At 37.1% G+C, this 17,187-nt stretch overlaps 1 pseudogene; it reads right to left on the minus strand.

Moving 5' to 3' along the window:
* Positions 1-17,187, minus strand: part of LOC127439836 (kinesin-like protein KIF18A) — a 42,662-nt pseudogene that overhangs the window by 24,026 nt on the left and 1,449 nt on the right.

Here is a 17,187-nt window from a genome sequence, read left to right on the forward strand (position 1 = left end):
CTATGCAGCAGCATTGACATTACAACCCAGCAAGCAGCTTCACCTCCTTCGGTAAATTTCTACAAAGAGATATTTTTCATTCCAGAATAACATGGACTAACTCGACTAACAGCACTGTTGCTGACCGACCTTCTCTAACAGATCCTGACAATAATTTCAAATTTGTCTAATTTATGTTGAACCTCAATAGCTTCATACTGTTACACATGTTCAAACAGCCAGTTGGCACTCTCTCTTTCATCTTGCTGGCCTGTCTGACCTGTGAAAGAAAGCATTCACAAACTGACTATCTAATTAATCTCAGAATCTAGTGACTGGTGCACATTCTGGCATCTATAAAACATCAAAGCCAAGGGTCCATTTAGCTGATGTGAAACTGTTAACATACATGAAGAATGGCATTTGGACAATGTGCCAACAGGGACACAAACATAGGGAAAAACACTGCAGTCGGGGTGGGCTTTGTGGAAACTTTTGTATATCTGATTTCATCCAGCTGATGTCTCAAACTATAGGCTACATCTGGACTATGTGTGTGCTAATGTTTTCATTATAGTTTTGAATCAAGTGGTGGCCTGCTGGGAACTTTGCAAATCCCTTTGCAAAGGGTTGAAATGAAGACTGTGTCCCACTTTTCTGACAATTTCTTCATCTCTGTTAGGAATTACTGCACCAAGAAGAAAAGTGGGAGTAGAAAACAGACGGAGGGCATTTTAGTGGTAAATCACCAGCTTATGTAACCAACGAAAACTACAAGCAGCTATTGCCATCACAAGAAAATCACATCTCTGAATGCTGCATGTTCCCTCTGTTGGCACGATGATGTTAGCAGTGTGTCACAGTGTGAGTGGCCTGTTTCGGGCCCTCCCAGGAGAACGTGGGTAAGGAGAGCCGTCTGCGTGACGGGTTAATGTATGCAGATGGCATGAAAACAATACCTATGAAGCTGCATTGCGGAGGGGCCCAGAGACAGGGACAAACCACCTCACCTTACACACACACCAGCCAAAACACTCCAGCATCAGACAGCAAATACAAAACCATGGAAGGCACAACACAAATAAACACAAACAAATAAATACACTCAGAACATACCGATAACACAGATCACTTTAGATAGTCAGACTCAGTACTTTTACATGCACTTCAAAACTTCGATTTAAGACAGATTTAAAAAAAATATTTGACTTTTTTAAATGTCATGTAAATGTTTTAGTCTGACTGAAATTTTACCAGGCTGATTTGTGCAAAGTCAGACTAACAGACCTAGATAATGCGATTGCAGCTTGGCTTCGTCCATAATTGGGCTTGGCGTTGTGTGCACACTCCGAAAGACAGGTGATGTGTAGTCAGTGTATATGTCACCTCAGATGACATCCTTCCTTAAAATATTCAGTTTTGCATTGCGATTTTGTCATTAATACTTAGATGAAAACTGTAGCTTGAATATGCAAAAACCCTGATGTAGCACGATTATAAAGGAGCATGTAAACGGACACAACAATATATGGATACAGTAACTATATAAAAATGAATATATTTATCAAAAGAAAGATGATAAATGTAAAAACTGCTTTGCCAGAAAACAAATACGAGCACTTGTTATTATCTAGCACTAAAATTACTCAAATGAACATGGTTAAAAATGTCAAGATATTTGACCATTACCACCACATTTATGGGACATATATGACAGTCTCAGAATCTTTATTAAATAAAAATAAAGAATCTTTTCAGAAGTCAGCTGTATTATGGGACAAAACAAAGTAACACTGCATGCTGAAAAATTCCAGACAAATCAAATGAGCACAAACCAAAACAGCTTTAACCTTCAAATGATGCCTCTCACTCCACTTTAGTGTTCAGTAAAATAAACAAAGCCAAAGCCGGCAATTGCGATTGATTTAAAAATGAGCTAGAACAAGCAAACTCTTCTACAATCCCTCATCACTGAAAACAAATTTCTGAGGAGCAATACTTACAATGCGGTCACCCACTAACAAGACTTTGACTGCCGTTACATCTTTTACCCTCACCAAAAAAAAAATTATGCTATACGCTTTGGCATATAGAAATGAGAACTGCAAAAAGAAAAAAAGAATAAAAATATTTAAAAAAAATAATTCTGAGTATGTTTCTGATTAACACACTTTAATGACAAACACAGCCTATTTGCCTGTGGAATTGCCTACTCTGCAACCACAGTCCTGAATATATGCACTGTCTCTCACATATAGGGCGCTATTCACGATTAATTGTTGTTTGATGATTAATTGTCAAACAAATAATTGTGATTTATGATGATTGTCTATTTTGTGAGGATTAATTTTTATACAAATTGTCATACTTCTTAAGGTGTATGAAGGCATTTATTCATATTTAACACGGAATCAGTTCCATTAAGGCTTTAAACACTTGTAAAATATTGCACAAGGGTAGAATGACATGAAAAACAATACTTTATCAAATATTTCCAAATACTTAAAATACGTCTCTTTTTGGTCAACTTTAGTCTTAGTCCATTTTACACTGTTGTTTTTGGAACTCAGCCAACCTGAATAGCTATTATATTATATATTAAATTGTATTATGCAGTAGTAAACATTTCTCTCTCCCAAATTCTTCACTTTCACACATTATTTTAAGTCTCAACGATGAGCCCTTATTTCTCATAAAGGAAGACCTTTGAGATTCTGTGTATGTTTTAAAATATGCTTCCTCACTCTACAATCTCCCTAAAATAGAAATACAGTAAGCGCTCGCTGCCTCCTCTCTGTCACCCGCGTTTATGAACCTGAAATGACCAAGAATATTTACCATTACATGAATGTTAAAGTGAATCCGTAGTGTTTTGTGTTCACTATCAAAATCATTACAGACTTTTAATATTAACGCTGTTTTTATATGCATGTCTTGTGTATATTTAATCGTTTTTTTCATGCTTTTTATATCTTGTTCTTTTCTTCATGTAAAGTGACTTGAGAAGCTACTTGTATAGGTGCTATATAAAAATTATGTTTATTTATATAATATTTTCATGTAAGTTTGCCGCAGACAGCATGTGCATCGTAGCGCTACAGAAGCAGTTCATCTTCAGGAGCTGCTCCGATTGCAGTCCATGGTGCAGGTCAGTGAGATGGTCGGAGTTCATTTGGAGCACTTAATGCAATAACAACTGAAAATGAGACACAAAAATGCACCATTCGTGGCATTTCTCTTTTCACTTAAAATTCCCACATTTGAATAGTACAATGGGATTGGAATTTGAAGTGCAGCATCAGGCTGGTTATTGATACTGATTTCCCAATTCGATTCTGATTCAATATCGATTAATGTGGTTATATTTTATTTACAATTTCCATTTTGCTTAAATATGAAAGAAATTATCTCTCAGCTAATGTGTTTAATTACAAAGGGACCTTCTTACCTTCTAGGTAACCATTCTAGGTACAATTCAAAAATATAAATCTTATGACTTATATTTTCATTGTTTTGGTCACATTCTAGCCCTGTGTCTCAATCAGTTCCCTATGTCATGAATCAGTATATCGTGAACACAAATTCGGGCACTGGCAAGGGTGTTCATCCACTGAACGTTGGGACACTTGTGACTCAATAACCCGTGACACGTTAACAAGCTCACACAGTGAAAAGCAGCTGTTATTAATCAGCACCATCGCTGTATAAATGACACCGTCATTCATTTTCGTTGAAAATATTCAAACGCACAGTGTTATTATAACAGATAAATGGCATAAATAAAAGAGTGTATTTTAAACCTTTTAACAACTAAAATATTTAAAAGATTGTTTCACTTTCATGATAATTATGAATGAAAGACATTACAAACAACATCTCTTTTAAGGAGAAATTAAGGCTTGAAAGGCTTCATAGTTTACACTTATGCTTGACATCTAACGACTTGACAGACTTCAGAAGACATGACGGTGTTTCCGGTAAGGGAACACAGTGGGCGCTTCTCATTTCTGAAATTGTTCCTTTGTTTCCTTTCCTCATTTCCCTGCTCCATCCTCTTAGAAACAAGGATGGAGGAATCAAAGCAAGATATATTTGTCAAATGAAATGTCCTGCTCACTCACGTGTCACTTCAGAGAGCAGTCTATGCGCAGCTGCATGACATCAGAGCGCTTGACGTTATGTTGTTGAAATTTATTGATATTTTCAAAATAAAACTTAATTCAAGATGCACTGTTAAAGTATGTGTCAATTATGGTTTATTTAAACTGCAAAGGTGAAACATGAATGAAAACTGTTGTGTCATATGAAGGGGGAGGAGAATTTATGCGTGCGTCAGGTGCTTTGACCAAAATGTGTTCAGCATAGGATGCTCCGGTGTTTCCTTGCACAAGCGTCCTCAGGAAGCTCGTGTTCTCTGTCATTTTCTTCCTCGCGGTGCATTTAGAGAATTGATACATCCTTCATGATGGTGGACATAGATCGGTTTCCAGGTCACAGGCTCAGAGACACACAATTTAGGAAATGAGAAGTGCTCATAGAGCAATTATGCTCCCTGGTTTTTACGGTGCATTGTGGGATTTTTTTAGGGAGCAAATGTTTCAGTGCACTGGAATGATTTTGCAATTGAGACAGCCCTAAAAATGGCTGGCTCCTTAATCAGTGCCCTGACTACTGAACTGGGGAGCTGATTGAGACACACCCTAGCTTTTAATAATCATTACACGCCTTCTCACAACAAACAAATATTTTATCCTTTCCTGTCAATCTCAGATCCTCTACAAAAGGTCTGGAAGCTTGAGGATTCACCAAAGTATTTTAGCTGTTCCTAGGAATATGATCTTGTGGATTGAAATCAGTGTTGTTTTCCTAGGATCTGCTGAAGCCATCCTTCCAGGTGGGGTGGCACTAGGCGCTTTTCCACTAGGGATGCACCGATCCGATACCAGGATCGTTATCGGCTCGGATACTGACGTTTATAGACGGATCGGGTATCGGTCCGACGAGCCCAATCCAAATCCGATACTGTGTGTTAGTCATGTTTGTTACTGTCAAGCTCAAATAAATGACAAAGAACCATTAAAACACAATTAAAGTAGTTCATATGACTCATGCATTTTATTCAAAGCCACTTGAAAACGTGCAATAGCTCTGTGAATCACAAAAGGCTGTGTTTAATAAGTAAATATATAAAATGCACGTGCAGCTCCAACTGCCGTTTACACACACACACACGCCTATTTTTAGCCTTCACACAGTGCGCAATATTTGAGCGCTACTCAAGAACAACATCTCAGATGTAGATGCTCAATAGTTTGGTTCACTTATATGCATTCAGAATGGCACTGGAGATACATTTTTACCAGAATTTGAATAAGCGAATTACTGTGAACTTGCCTACAAACAGACACATACAGGACTTCCTGGAGAGTTCAGAATGTCAAAATAAAAGCATGAGGGTTTAAAAGTTAAAGGTGTCACGGAGAGACACACAGAGGCAGAGATATGAACCCAGTAGCAGGGTTTATTGAACAGATGATTGAAACAGTGATGTAAACATTGTAAAGTAATCCAGTTGAGCAGAGTGGCAAACAGCAGGTGAGTAATATCCACACAGGGTATAGACACGATGAACAGATAACTCACAACAGTCTTGCAGGCAATAATGAAGACACAGGTATGTCTGACATAGTAGAAAGATCTGGCATCTCAGAGATACTATCGATGAGAACAGACAAAGAATGTGTGTGAAAGCGGGGTATATATGCAGTCCTTGATTAGCCACTAATGATATGCAGGTGCGTGTAATCAGAACTCAGGGGAGAGTGAGGGCAGTGAGGAAGAAAGAGAGAGAGAGAGACAAAGGTGCATGATTGAGATATTATTATTATAATATATTATTAATATTATCATTTGTTTACAAATGATAATAATATTTAAGTTGAATGGGTTCCAAAAAATAACTGTGAAAAGTGAGCTGATTTCTTACAACTAAATTGAACAAAAAAGAGATCTGAATCCTTTAAAGTCCAGATACAAAACAAACAAACAAACAAAAAAAAAAACTGCTTAATTTCTACTGATGACTTATACTGAAATTACTGTTAATTTTGCTGCTACATTATCCAGTATACTAGTTAACAATAAAGTTTTTCTTAATAAGCTATACATTTATATTGAAATAATGTATAGTTAGAGGTTTGTGTTTCTTTACATATTAAAGAGTACTCCCAATTAGTTCCACACAATAATGTAAAGATATTCTAAACTGATTATGCAAAAATAACAACACTGGTATCAGATCGGGATTGGCCGATACTGAGATTTCCGATATCGGAATCGGAAGAGAAAAAGTGTTATCGGTGCATCAATATTTTCCACTTTTTCCCGGTCTAAACGATTCAGCAGAATTCTCAGCACTATAAGCTAACCGTACTCAAGACAAAGAACAATGCTGGTCAAACGACTTTAGTAATGTGGCAACTCCCGATTGGTCACTTGTCCAGTCAGTCCATATAGAAAAAGAAGAAACAGTAGCCAACAAGCCTGAATCAGTTCAGTACGGCACAATTATACAATGGTAACTATTTGGGTCAATGGTGGAAAAGCGGCTTATATTGGCCAACCATAATCCTTCAATTCTTGTCATGCTTCAAGGTTCTCAATCTTGATGTTCTGTCATGCGTTACTGCCACATCAAACACCACTGCCATTTTATGATCACAATATTGGGGTGGTTGGCTGGTACTTTCTAATCAGTCTAGATGTGTAAGCTCAGTAAGATCTTGGCCAAGTCATCTTCTATTACTTCGAATGTAACTTCTCATATACACTTTAGAATCTTCACCCTGTACTGAGTGCAGATGAGTTCCTACTGTTGTTCTGTCTTGTTTCAGCATCCCCTTTGTTCATTTTACACCTCAGGTCTACCTGAAGTGGTTGACCTCAGTCGACTGATGTGGTGTTTCCTCTAGTGCTGCCATTATTAGTGATTCTGAACTTTCCCTTCAGCAGGCCTTTTCCATCACTGCTAGTATTCCCCAGTGTCCCAAGATCTCTGCAATTTGATGATTGTACATCTTGTGGAGGAGCTTTAATTTATATTTGTGTTTACATAATGGCACAAACAATTTTGAAATTGAGAATTCGAAACTGCAAAAAAAATAAAAAAATAACTAGGGCTGTCAATCGATTAAAATATTTAATCAAATAACATGATATGCCAGTTAGTTAATAAAATGAATTGCAATTATTCACATCTATCAATATTTGCTGAGAAAGGTTGCCAAAAAAAGATAATTCAATATATTCTGATCTATATGTACACATACTGTATATACAGTATATCCTTGTGCGACCCCGCATCCTCTATTGTGGACATTGTGTTTTTTCTTTGCTTTACGGTATGCCTAATTGAATTTAAACCGACTGATTTTAGTACAGAATACTCTGGGCTATCAGTAATGGGCTAAACTTTCGATGCAAAACAATATGGTGCCGATCACAGCAGAGTTTGTCTTTGGGAGAAACGGCAGCAAAACTACATCCGGTAAGAAAACCATGTTTTTATATTGAAACCTGTTTGAATCTGATATGTAATTTTGAAAATTTGAGTGATTTATCATGAAACGGCACGCTGTTAAACACAATGACCACTGATGTGGACTACAGGGCTGTCACTATCGATTATTTTGGTTAACGAGGTGAAGTCACTTTTGGCTAAAATATGTTCGATAGCCTAAATTTGTATGCACTCTACGATTGAATAACAACAACAAAGCAATTGTGCAAAGAATATCTAAAGCCAACAGACACTCAAAGCAGATTTATAATATAAAAATGTATATAATTCAAGCTGACAGAGATTGGCTACTTCAGGTGAGCCCACCTTTTTTTTTTTTTTCAACTACTTTTTCTTTAACTAGTTCAACAAGATCTGACAAATATGAGAAAACAGGCCATGGAAATAAAATATTTTAACTTTTCAGAAACAATGTCTGCTTACCAATCTTGTTTATTTAGGATGAGTTCTATTCATTGTTAAACATTTTATGGAGATTAGAAAGCCATTTTATCACTTACTGTACATGCAACACGGAATACAAAATTAACAATAATCACACCATTGAGAGATGCATGTTTCCACTCATTTCTCCTTCAGGTAAGCCAAAGTTTTATATTGTGCCTGCGGGGCAAGAGACGTGCAGCTGTGTGGCTTTAACGGCTCATGTTGAGCTTTGATTGACAGCATACAGAGCTGTGGCCTTATTCAGTAAATAACATTCTCTGGATTCCCACATTGAGTTTTATCTGTGATAATGGCCATAAACTTTAAAATATTTAGCAGAAGTGGGGCATTGCGAACAATTACAAACTTAATCGTCATGAAATCTAATTTACATATGGAGGAAGATCGCATTTACATTTAAATGGTAGTTAATGTACACAGAACTGAACAAATTATAATCTGCAGAATATAACCTTATTAGATTGTATGGAATCAGCCAGATTTACTGAGCAGAAATTGTTTGTGCATGCGTCAATGCGTGTGTAACTTTTTGCAAGTCCTACGGATGTCTTTGTCATTACATAATTTTATATTGCTTCATAAAAGCCTATATTGCAAACAATTGTGTAGATAAATAAGTTTAGAGTGCATTCCAATGTGATTATTTATTTATTTTTTATTTTTTTTGGAGTTCAACGAATGGCTCACCTTCTCTCACGCATCTGGACGTGCAGCACCGCAAATTGCATGCAGGTGAGCTTATCGCATGTGTCCAGCGGGTCTGTGGAGACTGGATGTCATCTTTTTGAGTTCTATTGGATTTCTGAAGTGATGCATTGTTTTTCAAATCTAAAGTGACACCTCTTGTCGTTATGTGATTGGACCCTCGTCCGTGAACTGCATCACTTCCGCCTTATTTTCGATTGGTCGATTCTGCAATTTTGTAATCAAGGAATTTTTTTAATCGAGTAATCGAACTGAATCGAGTAATCGTGACAGCCCTAGTGGACTATAGGCCTTTTTCCCCCTAAGAAATCGTATATTTTCACATTGAGAAAAATGCCTTGCTTTCAGAGGCTTTATTTGGAGGTAGAATAAAAACAATAAGGTGCATTTCAAACTGCTCTGAGACCAGTGCAGACAGACAGCACACTGAAGTTTAAGTCATTCACTAGATAAGGAACAAGGGAGCATCCTAAAGCTTTGCTATGCAGCTAAGTGCATTCACTCCTAACATTCGACCAAAAGTTCAGTTTCAGGCTGCAGATGATGTTTGGACCACTCAACATGTATGGCAGACATGGGACAATGGTAATCAGTACTTTCAGAATTCAGAATTCAGAAGATTCAGAATTTATAATGTACAATTTTTAGGGGTGCACCGATCGATCGGCCACCGATCGAAATCGGCCGATATTCGTCTTAAATCCGTGATCGGCGATCGTGCCTAGAATCAGGGCTGATCTTTTTCGCAGCACGCAGGGAATCACACATACACTTCTACTCTGATGAATGAGTGCTTGCTCAGCCCTTGAAGCATGACAGAGTGGCCTTTGGAGGGTGAGTTGTTGGCAGTTCTAAGCATTCACGAATTTAAACTTTCAGACATGATGTAAATCACATGAATATGCCGTTTTGTTTTTAAAAATGTGTAAGAATTACACGTGTATAAATATTAAGTTGCCCATTTTCTAGAGTCATTACGGTAGTTATTCTGACTTGTTGCACAGTGAGCAGGAAGAGTATAAAAATGAATTAAACAACAAATAAACATGCGAATACAAATCTGAGTACACGTTATGTAACGTGAGTCATGACAATCAGACGTTGTGTGGAGCGATAGAGACTGTTTGAGCGATCATGAGAGCTTTTAGCTTCACTCCCTTCAACATGAGCACTCTCTGTTTCAATCAAACATGCACGCTCTCCAGGTGCTCTCAATATCTCAGTCACTCATCTCAGCGCTATTCTGTGTGGATCCCAATTTAAATCAGATTAATGTTGGTCACAATACCACTAATAACAGATGTAACTGTTTAACCTTCAACAATGGCACCGCTTCTTCACGCATTTGCTTAATAATTAGTGATTTGTGTTACAACAAGATGCCAAAAACAGTAAAAAAATCATAGATATTAATGATTTCTCACTAGAGCAGTTTTAGAGATTATAATGGATGTATTTTTCTTATTTTTGAAAGTATCTTTGCTGTGTGTGATGCTCTCATGGTTTTTGGCTGCCAGTATGTCACAATGACCTTTTGCTATTGACAACCCTAACCCTAACCTAACCATTGACAACTATTCATAACTGCTTTCAATACAAATAAATGTTAGCATTTCACAATTAACGTAATTTTAATGTAATTAACTTTAACATTAGTTAATGCATTAGATATCATGAACCAACAAATTAACAATATATTTTTACAGCATTTTTTAATCAGTGTTAGTTAATAAAAATTGTTAATTGTTAGTTCATAGTGCATTAATGTTCATTAACTAATACAACTTTTGATTTTAAAAATGTAATAATATATGTTGTAACTAACATTAAGTTCATTAGTGTTAACTACAGTAATGTTGTTAAATAATGTTAACAAATGGAACATTTTTGTAAAGTGTTACTGTAATTTTACTGTGTGGGGCATAAACATAACTGCAGCATATAACTTAAAGTGTGGCAAAGGGCACTTTAAGAAAAACATTGTTATCGATATCGCCCGATCTTAGTGTTAAAAAAAATAAAATAAATCGGAGATCGGTATCGGCCTCAAATTTCCTGATTGGTGCACCACTAATAATTTTATTTTAAAATGGTTTGCAGTGATTGGATGAAGATGGCCATTACTTGTATCTGAATTAATAATGCTAATTTTTGTTTGTTAAAATGTTTCAAAAGAGATAGCACTGATATTTTGTTGCCAAAGTGAGCAGAAAAATACATTGTCTATCCCTGGCCTACGGTCAGTTCACAGCAATCAACTGAGTTCGTCAATCTGTTTAAGGTAGACTGGGCTGTTCTCACAAAACAGGTTCTTCTGTCTATGCTATTGTTGTTGGTCTATGTACACAAGCATTTGACGGATTCTGGTTGCGTTGCACTTCACTGGCTTTTAGCATCTCGAAAATAAATGTTGCATTTTTAGGACACGGTGTCAAGTTAAATGCACTTTGAAAATTTGTCTTGAGACCACTGCATTCAAGAAACTCAAGAACATGTCCTCTGTGATGCAAGTGTGATTTATTGCTGGTTATATAATTAATCATACTAAATTAACATGTTAAATCAACAGCCTTACAAATAGCCAAATATTTGTGCATCACACATCTCCTGAATTTCCCATCACAAAAATCTTTTTGTCTCTCCATCCAAATCATTTTACTCATGCAATTTTTTATAGAGCAGTAATTGAAGAAATCAATTACTAAAGGCAGGTGCACACATGCACACACACCTTTAATTTAGTGGGTTTTCCAAGACAAGAAAAAAAAAAAACCCTGTAAAAGCTAAATAATCTGTTAGAATGGGATGTACACCGCAGTAAATACCCAACGATAATTAAGACACAGTTTCTAATAGCTTATGGCATGAAACAAACACTGCAAGGCAGATTTAACAGCTATTTTCTAAGACTACATTCTATATCCGTCACGGGCTAATGGGATTGGGTGGTAAATTACCCTCAAACCTTCTCTGAGACGGAAAATATGGATACAATTCCACACAGTGTCTCTGGCGGAGGCATACTGGAATCAACAGTGGCAGACACACACACACACGGCCCTGAGGAGAAGGATAAGTGTACACAACAGAGCCCAGGCTAAGTGAATAGGTTTCCTAAGACTGATAGCATCAGTCCCAGAACCACAGAGCCAGCAGAACCTTTGGTTTTGTCCCAAAAGCAATGAGGAGAGGGGAAGGCTAATACTATCAGAGCAAATGTGCCACTGCGCAGTTTGAACTCCGCTGACCCAGAGTGGATAAAGACCAAGTAAGGCAACAGTGAAGATAATAGTAGTAATACAGTCAACACATTTGTTTACATCACAACAAGATGCTAGTGATATCTATTTGCAACACAGAATATGCAAACCTTTTCCATATTTTCTGCACTGATTATGGGGAAAAAAATTCAGAATGCATTTAAATACATTAAAATGTGTTAAATGGAGCTGAGAGTACTACACTCTACACTATTGGTAGCTGAAAGCATTATTAAAATAAGCAAAATGTTTAATAAAAGAAAACACAAGAGGCGGGGGTCATGCAGAACTTTTTGAATTACAGGAGTTCGAATTCTGCAGAAAACTGTGGTGCTTTCTGCAGGTGCAGATTCTGTGCAGGCCTGCTTTTTGGACAGTAGGGAAGAGGTAAACTTTTCAAAGGGCCTTATCAAAGTGAGAAACAGAGGCTGTCAGTTCTATGGATTACAGTGCTTTTATGTGGAACAGTGTGTGCTCTTAAGGCCCTGGGTGTCCACAGTACTGTCTTCTGTTCAAGATGAACTGTCTATTAATGACTGAGGCTACACAGGTACGTGTAGAGACAGCAAGTGTGAATGTGTATTCAATACACTCAATGCAGTGACACATCACACATCTTTCTAAACAACACTACCACTCAAAAGTTTGGACACACCTTGTCAGTCTTTACATTTACTATTTGACAACATATTAGAATTATAGTAAAGTGCCGGGGATTTGGCACATAGGGTGGCACACTTGCTGACGAATTATAGTAGTATAATAGGTAGTGACAATGTTGGTTTGAATATAGCCTGAGTCAAGTCCCAATCCCTCACTCTCAACTACCAAAAATAATAGTGAAGTCATAAAAACTATTAAACAATACAAACACTGTAAATAAACTATCTTGCATTTTAGCTTCTTTAAGGTAGCCATCCTATGCCTAAAGTACACCTCTGCACACTCTGAAATGTTTTTAAAATAGTTGTTTCTTCCCTATCCGAGCACCTCATTCATTTAATTAAAATAAATGAGTAAAAATGTTAGGTTTATAAAGAAGTTATACTTTGGCACGTTCAAGCATGTAAACAAATGCTTCTAGATCAGGGGTGTCCAACTTTAAGTTCAGGGTCGATTGAAAAAAAAAAAAAACGTATGCAGGCCAATTTAATTTTGTATTTGTTAAACCTTAGTTTACCCATGCAAGCACACAATCAAAAAACGCTCGTCTAGAGCTTATAAAGAGCAAAATCAACTTAACTTCATTATTGGGGTGAGAAAAGGGAGCACATTGGAATTTAATAGTCTTATTCACAAGAGGCCTTTAGATTAAATACACATATGAAACTGGTTATTAGGGATATTAATCAAACAAGAATATTGACAAGACCTTTTGCTGCTATCGGCTGGATAACTTTATAGCTTCAATAAGCCATCTGAATCGAACATGAGCACAAAGTTTAGCCTACAAAAAAAGGTCCACAAACCATGTCTTTTACACCCCTGCTTCAGATGCAAATATTTAAAAGATCATGAGAAAAATAAATTCAGGCAAGTGCGCCCAAACTTTTGACTGGTAGTGTACATATTGCCTCAAATTATAGCCCATATTTGCAGCATCAAATTCACATAATGTTTTCAATTTAAAAATGAAATAATGAAACAGATCTGTTTTCAGCAAGGTCTGGGTAATCCCTCAGTCTGTTTTCATCTATAGGAGGAAAATACCTACTTTTGGGTTGACAAGTGTGTTGATAACATTCCCCAGGGCAAGGAGGGAGCGGTTTGTTGGCCCCCTCTCGGAGATGTGCCCCCTTGGCATTGGTTGCACTGGCCCTTTCTGAGCCGCAAGGTCGATTAAGCTCATTTTAACAACACGGATGTTTGGATTGAGACTGGCCATCTTATCCTGCTGGCTCAAGTAGATCTGAAAAACATAAATAAAAATGGAGTGAGAATGTTTATGAATCAGACTGAATATTTAGATTTTTTTCTTGACAATTTAAAGGGATAGTTCACCCAAAAATAAAAATTCTCCCATCATTTACTCACCCTCATCCCATCCCAGATGTGTATGACTTTCTTTCTTCATCAGAACACAAACAAAATTTTTTAGAAGAATATCTCAGCTCTGTTGGTCCATACAATACAAGTGAATGGTGACCAGAAAAAAATCACTCAAAGGAAACTCCAGTGGTTAAATCCATTATCTTCAGAAGCAATATAATAGGTGTGGGTGAGAAACAGATCAAAACTGAAGTCCTTTTTTCCTTTTCACTTTTTCAAATCACTTTTACATCTGAAAGTCACATGTGGTGCCTGTTTAGTTTCACTTTCACATCTGAAAGTTAAAGTTAAAGTGGCGATTTCGAGTAAAAAAGGACTAAAATATTGATCTGTTTCTTACCCATACCTATTACAGTTGTGCTCAAAAGTTTGCATACCCTGGCAGAAATTGTGAAATTTTGGCATTGATTTTGAAAATATGACTTTATCTTTTATTTAAGGATAGTGATCATATCAAGCCATTTATTATCACATAGTTGTTTGGCTCCTTTTTAAATCATAATGGTAACAAAATTTTACATACCCTTGAATGTTTGGCCTTGTTACAGACACACAAGTTGACACACACAGGTTTAAATGGCAATTAAAGGTTAATTTCCCACATCTGTGGCTTTTTAAATTGCAATTATTGTCTGTGTATGTGTATAAATAGTCAATGAGTTTGTTAGCTCTCACGTGGATGCACTGAGCAGGCTAGATACTGAGCCATGGGGAGCAGAAAAGAACTGACAAAAGACCTGCGTAACATGGTAATGGAACTTTATAAAGATGGAAAAGGATATAAAAAGATATCCAAAGCCTTGAAAATGCCAGTCAGTACTGTTCAATCACTTATTAAAAAGTGGACAATTTGGTGATCTATTGATACCAAGCCAAGGTCAGGTAGACCAAGAAAGATTTCAGCCACAACTGCCAGAAGAATTGTTCGGGATACAAAGAAAAACCCACAGTTAACCTCAGGAGAAATACAGGCTGCTCTGGAAAAAGATGGTGTGGTTGTTTCAAGGAGCACAATACGATGATACTTGAAAAAAAATGAGCTGCATGGTCGAGTTGCCAGAAAGAAGACTTTACTGCGCCAATGCCACAAAAAAGCCCGGTTACAATATTCCCGACAACACCTTGACACACCTCGCAGCTTCTGGCACACTATAATTTGGAGTGACGAGACCAAAATAGAGCTTTATGGTCACAACCACAAGCGCTATGTTTGGAGAGGGGTCAACAAGGCCTATAGTGAAAAGAATACCATCCGTCTCCTGACCTTAATATCATCGAGCCACACTGGGGAGATCTCAAACGTGCAGTTCATGCAAGACGACCAAAGACTTTGCATGACCTGGAGGCATTCTGCCAAGACGAATGAGCAGCTATACCACCTGCAAGAATTTAGGGCCTCATAGACAACTATTACAAAAGACCACACGCTGTCATTGATGCTAAAGGAGGCAATACACAGTATTAAGAACTAAGGGTATGCAGACTTTTGAACAAGGGTCATTTCATTTTTTTCTTTGTTGCCATGTTTTGTTTTATGATTGTGCCATTCTGTTATAACCTACAGTTGAATATGAATCCCATAAGAAATAAAAGAAATGTGTTTTGCCTGCTCACTCATGTTTTCTTTGAAAATGGTACATATATTACCAATTCTCCAAGGGTATGCAAACATTTGAGCACAACTGTATATCACTTCTGAAGATATTAATTCAAACACTGGAGTCATATGGATTACTTTTATGTTTCATTTATGTAATTTTTGGGCTACAAAGGTCTGGTCACCACTCACTTGCATTGTATGGACCTACAGAGCTGAGATATTTTTCTAAAAATCTTTGTTTGTATTCTGCAGAAGAAAGTAAGTCATATATACCTGGGATGGCATGAGGATGAGTAGATTACAAGAGAATTTTCATTTTTGGGTGAACTAGCTAACACTGGCTTACAAGGTGCAATTTACTCTGAAACACTCAGATCAATTGTAAGATGACAGAGATGTTGGATTTCAGAGATCAAGAAGCCAAACACTTAATTTATTGTTGCCTTTTCAAATCTTCCAGAAAATAATCAAAATCTTTTATTACAAAATAAATAAAATAAAAACAAAAGGGTGAGCGGAAACACAATATCCCCAAAAATATCTCCATTTACTATAGTCAACAGCAACATCTTATGATCCCTTAGCATAATCAATATCAAACTAAGAGGATTCATGCAAATGAACTGCTCAGGCCCCATATGTGGCGACTGCACAAAAAGTCCATGAGAACTTGCTGCATCAAAACAGTTACAAAGAACCGGATGTGATAATTACAGAGCAAAGTGACAAGGTGGTAAAAAGCCCTTTACCTGGAATACTGCGTGAGAGCGGGAAGATGTGGCGTCCATGTCAGTGGGGTGCTGTGTCCTGTTTCTGTTGACAAAATCAAGAGCTTCAAGGATGTGCTCTGCCGATTTAGGCTATAAAGTAAATGAGACACACATAATCCATCAAAGTTAATAAATGACAACTCTTAGTGGTCTATGGTGACCTGAATCAGAAACACAGAAAATGCACACGAAGAGATCCCATGTGCAGCCCCACTTTACCTGGTGCAGAGTGAGTCCTTGAACCACTACACCATAAGAACCATCCTCTCTCACCGCTAACGGACCAGAGTTAGTTATTAAATCTTGAATCTGCTCATTATAAACCTGTTCAGGAGAAAATGCAGAAATCCAGGTACTCAGAACACAAGAGGACTGAAAAACACATACTGTTCCAGGTACAATAAACCAGACCAGATTTAGGCTCTACACAAAACTAGCACTTTATTAATGAAATCATATACAGTATAGCCTATGCTTTCAAATGCATTGGAAGAAATTCAGTCTGTGGTGGGTAATCCAGAGATAAAACTGAGAAATATAGCAATGCACTACTATTCTCCATCTATCAAGAACTAAAAGCAAAAATATTTTAAGTAAAGGTGAGGTGTGTACTTCTGTGCCACTCATGGTGCCATAATAATGAAAATAATGTTTTCAAAGAGATTTTCCGTAACACTCCCCCATCTGCCACTGATCAGAAAAACAGATAGCCCCACCCCAGACACACACAATTGATTGAGCCATATTTGTTGCCATGTCGGGCTGGTTAGGATGCTCAAAAAAAAAAAAACAAAAAAA

This window comes from Myxocyprinus asiaticus, chromosome 1 (assembly GCF_019703515.2).
Source record: "Myxocyprinus asiaticus isolate MX2 ecotype Aquarium Trade chromosome 1, UBuf_Myxa_2, whole genome shotgun sequence".
In the NCBI taxonomy this organism is placed as follows: domain Eukaryota; kingdom Metazoa; phylum Chordata; class Actinopteri; order Cypriniformes; family Catostomidae; genus Myxocyprinus; species Myxocyprinus asiaticus.